The following is a 13438-nucleotide window of genomic DNA, read 5'->3' on the forward strand; positions in this document are numbered from 1 at the left end:
TTGGGTAAAGTTAATCAATTTCTCTTCTAAATCTATTTGCCCTCCTAATTCTTTCCTCCAGAGCTTTTATTTCATCTTTAATTCTCTTGCCTCATTTCTTCCAAACATTCTTTTAGAATATTTATTCACTCACTGGTAGCTTATGGCCCTAGAATATTAGAAGTATAAGTTGCCCTTCCATATGCATGCCTTGAATACATGTTTTCCCCTACGTGTATGCACACATATAGGATACCAATTTATGTCCAATCCACCAACTGATGGTGGTGTTTCAAATGTTATGTATGGGCTTTGCTCATGGCAGTTGCTCAGTGAATGTCCATTATAATAATGAAGGAATCAACTAGATTCATCAAATTTACTGAAAGGGACTTGAGAACATTTTGTCCAACTTTCTCAATTTTCTGATGTCAAACCTGAGGCCCAGATTGTGATTTTATTCAATCATTCTTAAAGAAGGAATGCGGGCCTTGGTATTGCATTACACATCTGGTTCTACAGGAAGCCCTCATCCCAGTTTTCAATCAATCAGTCAAGAGTATTTATTGAGCACCTGGCTGGCTGTAACCTGAAGCCCAGGAGAGGGGTGGGGGGCGGTGAGGAGAACCATTGCAAGCTCTTCTCCCTCCCCTTGAGGGAACTACAGCATAATACACATTGACAATTCCTGCTATGAAGGCCCTAGAGAGAGAGGTCAATGCTGTGGACCCTGGCAAGGATGTTGCCCCGTCACTGTGGGTTAAATCAGAGAGAATCTAGAAGGAATTCTCTGCTGTTTCAAGTGAGCCGGTTAACAAAAGCAGATACCCCTTAATAACTAAGTCATGAGGCCCTGGCTTTGAGAACCCTTGGCCCCTGAGAAGAAAAGGTAAAAAATTCAAGTCCCCTTTTGGAAAAGTCCTTAGGGGTTTGTTTTGTTTTGTTTTTTGGCATTACCAAAGAAGACTGTTTACTCTGAGCAAACATGGCCCCAAATCTGTGGCAGGAAAAGCTGACTCTCCACCAGTCTGTGCACACTCCACTCTAGTATGGAGTGGAGACTATTATTGGTGCCTTGGAGGGTAGCAGATAAGTAGAGAGTTTCTGCACCCAAGAGACTCTGAAATTCAATTTCCTCTCCAGAGAACTGTTTAATAGCCTGCACACCAGCTGGAGACGACATGCTCAATAGTTAGGGGATTGGCACTAGGCCTTGAAGAGTTCTTAGGAGCTACTGGAAAAATCCTCCCCTGACACCTTCTCCCCTTCATGCAGAGTAATGCTTTCGGGTTGATCTCTTTACGTGCTTTTTCATCCCAAGAGTCACTATCCAAACCCTACAAACCCCTCCAGGAATACATTGGAGATGTTATAAAGGCCTGTGACAACTTCCAAAGCAAATATGAAGATAGAGGGAAGATTTCAGCACAAAACATGCCCCTTTGGGATCTCTGACTACTTTCAACATCCCCAAGAAGACCTTGGACTATTATTATATAAAATTGATGGGCTCTGAATTTACTGGGGCTAATACTCATTAATCCTAGCCCAGAGTCCATTCATGCCCTGGAGAATCCTCAAAACTCAGATCTTTGTTTACTCATATTTCTCATCATTCTTAATGCAATTTGGTAATTGACTATATCCTGTTCCTGATAGATTAAGCTTTTATTTTTTTTGATCATTGCACATATTTCTGATGATTTGTTTTTCTTACTTTCTTTCTTTCTTTTTTGGCAGGGTAATGAGGGTTAAGTGACTTGCCCACATAGCTAGTAAGTGTCAAGTATCTGAGGTTGGATTTGAACTCAGGTCCTCCTGAATCCAGGGCTGGTGCTTTATCCACTGTACTACCTAGCTGCCCCAACCCCATCCTCTTTCTAAAATGAGAATGGTAAAAAGGTAAAATTTATCAATGTGCTCTCTCTATTACTCTAAAGTATATTTCATCCACATTAAAAAAGAGTGGTATGAGGTCAAAGGGCAAAGATCTGGTGCTTCAAGGACAAGGTATTAGAAAGGTATCCATAGAAAGAACAAATCATCAGAAATCTGTACTTCATACAGTGGGGGGAAAGGGTAGGTATCTGTCCTTAAGTAAAAGGAAACCTGGAATGTTGTCCAGAGGTTGTCAGGAAGACTGACCAAATGGGGGATAATATGTTTGCATTATAGACTTAAAATAATAATACCTGGCACATATACATATATATGCTTGTTTATATGTATGTTTTTAAGGTTTTGCGAAGTGCTTTAAACATACTATCTCATTTGGTGCTTACAACAAACCCGGGCTTTATTATTATTATTATTATTATTATTATTATTATTATTATTATTATTATCCCCATTTTCCAGATGAGAAAACAGAGGTTAAGAAAGATTAAGTGATTTGCTCAGGGTCACACAGCTATTAAGTGTCTGAGGCAGGATTTAATTCAAGTTTTCCCAATTCCAGGCCCATCAATCTACTCACCAGCCACTTAACTGTCTAATATTTCCCCTCTGCAGATAGTTCAAAATGGAGTACATTAACTTATAGATAAAAAACTAGAAGAGATTTCAGATGCCCTCGTCTGATATATAGAGTGTTCCACAAACCTTTTGCATTTTTTAAAGAGCCACAAAGCTTAAAATGTTTAAACTACACAGTTTTGAAAATGGCACTTACTTCTGGCTCAGTCTGTCCCTATATACTTAGAATTCAATGAGTTAGAGTTCAACAACCCTAAACTATCCTTAGCTAATATCTTGTCAGGAATTAGATGAACAGAGGCTAGGAGTAAGACTCTATAGTAAAAGGCCAAAGGCATCAAAGAAAAAGTTTGCCTACTTTGCTGTTTAGCCTAGGGTTGGTTTCATGTCTCATCTGGAGACAATTTTGAATTTTGGAAGGGAGAGTAGAAAGTTATCTTGAATGATGAAACCATTCTGACATTTCTCACTTGCTCCTCAATTACTTTGGGCTTTTTAATAGTATTGAGTCTTTTATACCCCCTACAAAGAATAAAAGAATCAGGGTACCATTAACCTATAGCAAGCATCTCAAGGCACTTCAGAAAACTGTACTATGCTGAAAGCTAGCCAAAGTTCCTTTGTGAAAATATAAGTTGATCACTTCTCAGTAAGTGCCAACCTCTATCCAAATGTCATGTTTTCAGTAATGCTTATCCTGACTTAGAAATTTCTCCCTCCAATTCCAGTACAAGTTTCAGACTAGCTTTGGAGACTCCGGAACTCTCCAGATTGTCCCAAAGCTCAGATAGGATGGCAGTTAAGGGAAAAGGGGGAGGAGTCTTTCTGTGCTTGAGATGGTACCTGTACTAGGAAAATCCTAGGGAGGTAGTTCAGTTCTGGTAAGGGCCTCAAGGGTTTTGTATCAGTTTACTAGATGCTTGACATATTTGGGGTTAACCAGGATTCTCATGAAATAGCTCAAAATCCCTAAGCACTGGAACCCACCTCTCAACAAGTCCATGCTTGGTTATGGCTTCACAGGCCCCAATCAGACTTGATGGGTCAATATGAAATAAATTAACATTAAGGTTCAATATCCAGGATGTGGTCCAATTTGCCAGTATGTGATTATTTCCTCAACAAATGTCTGGGGAAAATAAATCCATTTTAATCTTTCTTCCATTTATTAGCAATTAAGGGAGATGGTAGATTCTTGTCGCTTACACCTGGAAAAATCTAAATTATATATATATATATATATATTTTTTTTTCATGGTGTTACAAATGAACCAATTAATTGGACTTAGATAGAATTTGTAACAAAAAAAGCAAGCAACTGAAAACCAAAGGGACTGAAGCCAAGTGTAACAGACATGGCCAAATTGTTGGCCATTATGTTGACCCATTATGCCCGGGTCCAGAGAACATTGGAAGAAAAACAGTAGCTTCAGTTCCTACAGGGAACTGACGAAGGTGTGGGGTTATTGTTGGGGGTATGGGGATGGCTCCAGCCCAACTGGTGGAGGAGACAGAGAATGAGATTGAGTAAAGAGATAGAGAAAATGGAACAGCAATTTTTCATTATTAGATTGGATACAGATCAAGGAGATGAGACATCTTGTCTGTGGAAAAGCAGCTACAAGTTGGGAGTTGCTTTGGAGATAGCAGGAGCAGAACATGGGTTAGTCAGGCTAGACATAGACTCAGCTCTTCACTGAGTGAGGTCAAGCCAAACCAGGAATAAAATCAAGCTGCTGAGCTTTTTGTCTATACCTCACCCCCATGATGGAGTCACATGGCTTGTTTTCCCAACTACTCTAGGGGCTAAAAAGGAATGAGATAGTATCCAGTTTAGAACATATGCTCATATAACTTTTTTTGCTAGTTTTCTATTCACTTCCATCTGAATTAAAGGTTTTTAAATTTTTTAAATTTGTTTTATTCTTTTTGTTTGTTTGTTTGTTTAGTGAGGCAATTGGGGTTAAGTGACTTGCCCAGGGTCACACAGCTAGTAAGTGTTATGTGTCTGAGTCCGGATTTGAACTCAGGTACTCCTGACTCCAGGGCCAGTGCTCTATCCACTGCGCCACCTAGCTGCCCCAAATTTGTTTTATTCTGAATTTAAGAAAACAAACATTTCCATAATATAGACTAGAAAAAAGATGATTGTACAAGAAACAGCCAATCTGTTATGTACAATTTGCTATTCCTTTTAAATATACAATAAAGTTTTCATGTAACTTCTCCCCCCACTTTTTCTTCCCTCTCCTTTCCTCCCCACTTCTGCCCCAGAGATGCCCTATTTAAGTATTTTACTATTTCAATGTTATTCTTTGCCTGGATCTGTTAATATGATGTGACCTGAAACCTACACCTGAGTTAACCTCATATCTTTTTTGGTTTTGTTTTTGTTTTTTTTAGTGAGGCAATTGGGGTTAAGTGACTTGCCCAGGGTCACACAACTAGTAAGTGTTAAGTGTCTGAGGCCGGATTTGAACTCAGGTACTCCTGAATCCAGGGCCGTTGCTCTATCCACTGTGCCACCTAGCTGCCCCTCATATCTTTTTTATAAAAAACTAAGTAAAAGCAAGCAAGCCAGAGAGACAAGATACCCTTTAAAATTCACCATATTTTGAACCTTAGTCCAAGAGTTTTTAGCCTGGGGTCCATGAACTTTAAAAAATGTATAGTTGTTTTTTCATCAAGTTGATTTCTTTTGTTATCTTATGGATTTATTTTATTCATTTAAAACATTTTTTTCTAAGAAAGTTTCCAAAGGCTTCAACAGACTGGCAAAGTGTTCATGACACAAAAAAGTTAATAACCCTGATTTGGATCATGTTGGAACAGGACACTGCACTAATATTTGCTTCATTAAACTTGCAAGAGCATTTTGTTGAATAGTTCCATCATCTTTCCCTGCTTTAATCAGAAGTAAATTTGCTTGCAGGCTTCAGTCCCTCTTTTGTCATAGTAAAAATTGATGGGCTAGGGGGCAGCTAGGTGGTACAGTGGATAAAGCACTGGCCCTGCATTCAGGAGGGCCTGAGTTCAAATCCAGCCTCAGACACTTGACACTAGCTGTGTAACCCTGGGAAAGTCACTTAACCCTCATTGCCCCCCCCAAAAAAAAACAAAAACAAAAAAACAAAAAACAAAGAAATAACCAAACAAGAACAAACAAAAAAATTTATAGGCTCAAAGCCATCCATTCCCAGCAAGCAGAACTGAACAAGAGCAAGAACACAGAGCAAGTGCCTCTTGGATTGGAGTTGAACAACCCAGCTTTTAATGCAATGTTCTCTGAATTCACAGGACCTACCCTACTGGTTTTCTTTAGACTTTATGCCTTTCCTGCATAGACATATGCTAGGGAATATCTTTTAGACTACTCTTTTTTTTTTTTTTAAGTAAGGCAATTGGGGTTAAGTGACTTGCCCAGGGTCACACAGCTAGTGCCTGTCAAGTGCCTGAGGCCGGATTTGAACTCAGGTATTCCTGATTCCAGGGTGGGTGCTCTATCCACTGCGCCACCTAGCTGCCCCTAGGCTACTCTTATTTAGCTGAATTTCTAAATCTAGTCCTTTCAATAAGAAGTCAGATTAGGCAAGAGGTGGGAATTGAGGGAGGAAGCAATTAATACCCTCCCTCTGAGAAGTTACTTAAAAACTGGTTAAAAGACGGAAAATCAGGAATAACAAATCATGGAATTTTAGTTGGAAGGGACCTCAGCTGCCAACTAGTCCAACTCATACCTGAAAGGAATCCCGTCTCTATCATACCAAGAGAAGTAGTTGTCAAGCCTCTACTTGATAATGTCCAAGGAAAGGGAACCCATCCCCTCACAAGGCAAGTTTTGACATTTTTGGACAACTAATTGGTAGGAAGTTTTTTCTAAGCATCTGGGTACCAGAATTTAATTTTTTTTAAAAAGCAAAAAGAATTAGAATTGTATTGTTATTATTTTTTAACATTTTTATTTAAAGTTTTGAGTTTAAATTCTATCCTTCCCTGAGATTGCAAGAAATCAGACATAGGTTATACATGTGCAATTGTGTAAAACATTTCCATATTAGTAATTTGTACAAAAAGACTCAAATAAAAGAAAAAATGAAAGAAAAGATTAAGTTCTTATTTACCAAGGAAGCAGCATAGTGAGGAAGATAGAAAAATCAGGCCTTGGATCTAGAAAGATCCCCGTCATACACTGGCTATGTGACTCTGGGCAACCCACTTAACCTCTTATATGAGAATATAATTCAATTGATCAATTGATAACATTTATTAAGTGTTTACTATGTGCTAGGTATTGTGCTAAGCACTGGGGATACAAAAAGATGCAAAAGATAGGCACTGCCCTCAAAGAGCTTACAATCAAATGGAGTAGACAACTAAGCAAGTTATACACAGGATAAATGGAAATAATTAACAGAGATAAGGCACTAGAATTAATAGAGGTTTGGGGAAGGCTTCCAGTAAAGAAAAAAAGGGATTTTAGTTGGTACTCAAAGGGAGTCAAAGGAAATTGCTGAGATGATGCCTGTTTGCATTGATAAGAGGGAGTTTCCTTACCTGGTAGTTCTCTATAGCAATGAAACATGGTGTTCAGTCCCTCTCCCCATTTACCAGTTGATAACTGTGACAAAGGTTCTGCATATTAAGATTTTTACAAATCTTACTCCAATTTGTGAATCACGTTCTCATATTTTGTATGGTGAGTAATGTGTTACACTTTTAATAAAATATTGTTTTCTTTACCTCTTTGGATCATGTGCTATAGTCTTGCCTTTTTGGTTTCTAGTTATCTACACCATAGCAATAACTTGGCATTGCTGGATATATGGTGGCGATTACATGCCTAAGAGGAAATAATCAGCCTCATGGGACAAGTGATATAAAAACAAACCTAGGAAATGACAGCAAACATCACACCTGTCCTGAGATCCTCCAGGAAATTAAGACTACAGAATCTCCATTAAATGACATCTTTATTTTGAAGCCAAAAACCACCAGAGCTTTAAAATAGAGATGAAGAAGGGAACTAAATAGAAACAGACGCCCGTTTAACCCATTCTCAAATTCTTTCTCTCCTTGCCTGTGCTCTAGAATCCTGAGAAGAGACCCTAAGGACTCTCACAAACTTGATTTGGGCTTTGGCAGCCCAGGCAGGACAGTAAAAGCAAGCATGGGGTTATGTGTGCCCCATAACTGATAAATCTAAATGAGTTACTGCCTTTGGGAAAGGCTATCACCTGGGTGTATGCTTTGCCCCAACTACTTGTAGATAAGCATTCCTAGATGAAGGCTTCAGGCATAGGAGAAGGGGTGAGGAGGAGAATAAGGGAAGGAATATTTGCTTTCTGATGTCCAGATGTCTAGGAGGGACCCATCCCTGAACATAATCTTGTTAATTAAATAATCAGGTATTTATTGCTGTTGTTGTTGAGCCTTCTTTTTCGAAGAGGACCAATGACATCATGGATGATGTCTTGAGTCGTGCATGAATTGGATTTAAGTGAAGCAGAGCTGCACAGTCGTTAGCCTCTCTCTTTCTTCCTGAATCATCCAAGTCCAGTGGCAAGACAAGTCAAGATGACTGGAGATGGCTTGGAATGCAGTAGATGACCTTGTGTGTCAGGCATTGTGCTAAGCTCCAGAAATACAAAGCAAAAAAGGAAAGTGTCCCTGCCATCAAGGAGTCTATATTCTATTAGGAGAAACTACGTTTGATATAGAGGATGAAACACAATAGTTGAAACCTAAGGACCTGGATTTGAATCTTGCCTCTTGACACATGTCAGATGCTTGGCCAAGTCCCTTAACACCTCTGGGCCTCAGTTTCTCATCTGTAAAATGAGAAGTTTGGACTAGATGAACTTGAAAGTCTATTCTAGATTTAAATCTATCTACATGGGTAAATAAAGGAAAATATATTGAAGGTATTTTGAGGAGAGATGCTAGAATCTTGGAGGATCAAGAGAGGCTGAAGGTAAGAGTTTGTGACCGGCCTGACTTTTGAAGGAAGCTAAAGAATCTAAAAGATATGGCACAGTGGATAGAGTACCGGCCCTGGAGTCAGGAGGACCTGAGTTCAAATCTGGCCTCAGACACTTAACATTTACTAGCTCTGTGACCCTGGGCAAGTCACTTAACCCCAATTGCCTCACCAAAAAAAAATCTAAAAGATAAATAGGTATAGAATGTCACATGTGAGGAGCAGCGGACAGGTCACTCAGATAAAAATGTTATTTTTATATCACTGATATTTCCCAATGTATCCTTCTCTTCTCCCCACTGATATGACCCAAATCAAAAAGGAATCTAACAGTTCATCAAATTCAAGCAGCAGGGGCGGCTAGGTGGCACAGTGGATAAAGCACCAGTCCTAGATTCAGGAGAACCTGAGTTCAAATCTGGATCAGACACTTGATACTTATGAGCTGTGTGACCCTGGGCAAGTCACTCAATCCTCATTGCCCTGCAAAAAAAAAAAATTAATCCAAGCAGCATATTGGAAAAAGACTGACATTCTACGAAGTATTCTATATGCATAGCTCCCACTTCCACAAAAGAGGAGAGGCGCTGACTGAATGGTGGAGGGTAGAGACAGGAGTAATGTGTAACTACTAAGTCTGGAGAGGTTGGCTGCAGCAATATTGGAAAGGGTCTTAAATGCCAAAGAGTCTTTTTTTTTTATCCCAGAGATAGTAGAGAGCTACTGGATTTTTAAGAGAAGGGCAATGACATGGTCAGACCTGTGGATGGATTGGAAACAAAACAGGACAAGGGCAGAGACATGGATAAGGAAGCTTATGCAAAAGTACATGTGAGAAAAAATGAGACCTAGAGTTGTATGGTGGCTATGTGAGTTGAGATAGGGGGACAGATGAGTGCTGTCATAGAGGTGGAAATGGTAAGATTTCACAATTCATTGAGTTTACAAACCTGAGTGGTTAGAAGGATGGTGGTATCTTCAGTAGGAACAGGGAAGAGAGATGAGTTTTTTGGGAACATGAATGAGTTCTGTTGAGATCATGTTGAGTTTAAAATATCCATGGGATGTTCAGTCAGAAATGTCCAGTGAGGGGGCAGCTAGATGGCACAGTAGATAAAGCACTGGCCCTGGATTCAGGAGGACCTGAATTCAAATCCGACTTCAGTCATTTGACAATTACTAGCTGTGTGACCCCGGGCAAGTCATTTAACCCTCATTGCCCACTTAAAAAAATGTCCAGTGAGGGATCTGGAGCTCAGAAGGGAGATGAAGTCTGGATTTATTATTCTGGGACTCATCCTTATTGAGATGATTAATGAATTGATGGGAGCTGATGAAATTAGTTGGTCAGTCAGTAAATAGACCTTTATTAGGCAGCTACTATGTATCAGGCACTGTTCTAAATGCTGGGGATACAAAGAAAGGCAAAAGACAGTTCCTCTCTCAAGAAGCCTCCAACTATCCACAAATGAACTCAATACAGGATAAATTGGAGTTAATCAACAGAGAAAAGTCTTTAGCATTAAGAAGGATTAGAAAAGGGGCAGCTAGGTGGCGCAGTGGATAAAGTACCGGCCCTGGATTCAGGAGTACCTGAGTTCAAATCCGGCCTCAGACACTTGACACTTACTAGCTGTGTGACCCTGAGCAAGTCACTTAACCCTCATTGCCCTGAAAAAAAAAAAAGGATTAGAAAGGGGGCGGCTAGGTGGTGCAGTGGATAAAGCACCAGCCCTGGATTCAGGAGTAACTGAGTTCAAATCCGGCCTCAGACACTTGACACTTACTAGCTGTGTGACCCTGGGCAAGTCACTTAACCCCCACTGCCCTGCAAAAAAAAAAAAAAGAAGGATTAGAAAAAGCAAAAACAATCCCTATCTTCAAGAAGCTCATCAAGAGATAGAGTTTTATTTTTATCATGATTAGAGAGACAGCTTGGTACAATGGGAAAAGCCTGGGCTCTAGAATAGAGGACTTGGGTTCAAATCTTGCCTCTCGTGCTTTCCACTAGTCCAATGTTGGGCAAGCCACTTGACCATCTAGGCCTCAGCCTCTTCATTTGTAAAATAAAGGGTCTCCTCTGAGATTCCTTCCAGCTCTGACCCTATGACTGACACCAACATGATGCTCTAAAGTTTATAAAATATATTATTTCATTTGATCTTCAAAATTATGGTGTGGAACAGGTACCACAGGGACCATTATCATCCCCACATTTCACATATGGAAACTGGGACCCAGGAGGTTTAATGACTTGTCTGCAGTCTCGAAGAGAGTAAGCGATAGGGGAAAGGGTTGAAACAAGGTCTCACCTGCTTCCAAGTCCAGTGTCCTTTCTACAGGCCAGACTCATGTTCTGTAAAGAAAAGCTCTATTCCAAGCATCTAACCTACAAGGCGGATGTCTAGTCAGTGTGCCAGTGACAAGAAAGTGCTGAGTTTGTACAAGTTGACGAAAGACAAACAGAAGCCTCTCACATGATTTATAACCATTTCAGTCAACCACCTGGCACATGTGTTCAGAAGCCATAAATATTTTAACCTTTAAAGTTATTCCTGAAAGAGAGGGAAGGGATGGGCTGCTTGCAAATTATGGTGTTTAACTTTCATGGGGGCTCAGCTAGCTCAGAAGAGCTTCCTGTGTGGGGTGCTGGATAGGAGCCAGAGGCCATGGGTCCAAATAATGGCTCTGCTACTTACTACCTGTGTGACCTTAGACAAAACACTCAGCATCTCTGCACCCTTTCCCACCAAACCTTAGCCAGAGCTACTAATAAGTAGTTGCTTTTATCTTTTTAAGCTTCCCTTGCTTTTCCTGCCCCACCTTCTGGTGCCAGAACAATAAAAAAACAAGAATATGCCTAGATTTACATTGAACTACCCCATGACCACCCTCGGTAAGTGAGGAACGATTGAAATGAGCCATGTTCATGTTGTCGTGAGCAATAATTAGGAGGGTCAGGATGGGGGAGAAGAAAAGGGCTGAGTGATAATCATTGTCATTGATCCCCAATCAGCTGCCCATAAAATATGGAAAATAGGGTACTAATGTATCATAAGTCAGACTCTTACTATAATAACAGTGCAAAGAAATAAGAAGTATCAAAAGCATTGCTTTTCCTCTTTTCTATAACTAATATACCAAGAAGCCTCTGGATTGCCATCCCTTTATGCCCAAATAAGGCAACTTTGAAATATACAATGCTCTCTAATTAATTTACATGCACACAGTGATCTCCTATCCCCCACTTAAGGTCCCTAACCTTCCCTACCTCAGAAGAAATGGCAACCTGTTTACACTTGCACTGGCCTAGGTGAGCTTAAATTTGGATCTCAAAGCTCTATCTCTTCCACTTTGTGTTTCACTCCTCAGCATATACCATAGAGAAGAAATCCTGAGATATTCCTTTCCGACCTTAGTCATGTTGGTTTAAGAAGTTGAGAGTTACTTGTATTCCTCAGTGCCTGCTGCACTCTAGGAAGTGCCCTCTGCAACTATTTTTTTTTCTCCATATAAATATTTTATTATTTTCCAGTTACATTTAGAGATAATTTTCAACATTTGTTTTTATAAGATTTCTAGTTTCAAATTTTTCTCCCTCCCTCCCCTCCCTCTCCCTTCCCCAAGACAGCAAGTAATCTGATATAGGTTATGTATGTATAATCACATTAAACATATTTCTGCATTAGTCATGTAATGAGAGAAGAATCAGAACAAAAAGGAAAAACCTCAAAAAAGAAAAACAACAACAAAACCCAATAGAAATAGTATGGTTCAATCTGCATCTAGATGACACAGTTCTTTTTTCTGGATTTGGAGAATATTTTCCATCATGAGTCTTTTGGAACTATCTTGGACCATTGTATTGCTGAGAAGAATCGAGTCTATCACAGTTGATCAACACATAATGTTGTTGATACTGTGTACAATGTTCTCCTGGTTCTACTCATCTCACTCGTCATCAGTTCATGCAAGTCCTTCCAGGTTTCTCTGAAATCTGCTTTCTCATCCTTTCTTACAGCAAAATAGTATTCCATTATATTCATATACCACCACTTGTTCAGTCATTCCCCAGTTGATGGGCAACCCCTCAGTTTCCAATTCCTTGCCACCACAAAAAGACCTCTGCAACTATTATAATGCTTCCTGGAGATAAAAATCCAATGGTAAGAAGATGAGCCCAATTTTCCCTGGCTTGCCAGAAGACATCTGCACAGTAAAGTTGAGGAATGCTTAGGTAGCAGTCCCATAAATTCTTTCATTTTTTGATGTTTTAAGTATCAGTCTTCTGGGAAAGCATGACCGTAGTTATAATTTAAGGACTGCTATTTATTTATATCTTTGCCAAAGCATACTTTTGACTAGGGAAGGGGGATGGGAAGAGCATTTATATAGTTCTTACTATGTACCAGGCACTGTGCTAAGTACTTTACAAAGATTGTCTCATTTGATCCTCACAAAAACCTTTACAAGGTTGATGCTGTTATTCCCTATTTTTATAACTGAGGAAACTGAGGCACAAGTTAATTTACTTGCCTAGGGTCATATAGTTAGCAAGTGACTGAGGTTAGATTTAAACTCAGGTCTTTCTGACTCTAAGCCCAGCACTTTATCATCCATGCCACCTGTCTGCTCTTAAAAGTTCATGGTTGGGGGAGGCTAGGTGGTGCAGTGGATATAGCACCGACCCTGGATTCAGGAGCACCTGAGTTTAAATCCATCCTTAGACACTTGACACTTACTAGCAGTGTGAACCTGGGCCTTTCACTTAACCCTCATTGCTCTGAAAAAATAAAGTAGTATCTTGTTTAGGGGGCAGCTAGGTGGTGCGGTGGATAAAACATCAGCCCTAGATTCAGGAAGACCTGAGTTCAAATATGACCTCAAACACTTGACACTTACTAGTTATGTGACCCTGAGCAAGTCACTTAACCCTCATTGCCCTGCAAAAAAAAAAAGTTCATGTTTGGAAACCTATTTCTCAGGAGGGGTGGGGGGTAAAGGAGG

Source organism: Dromiciops gliroides, chromosome 1, assembly GCF_019393635.1.
Source record: "Dromiciops gliroides isolate mDroGli1 chromosome 1, mDroGli1.pri, whole genome shotgun sequence".
NCBI lineage: Eukaryota > Metazoa > Chordata > Mammalia > Microbiotheria > Microbiotheriidae > Dromiciops > Dromiciops gliroides.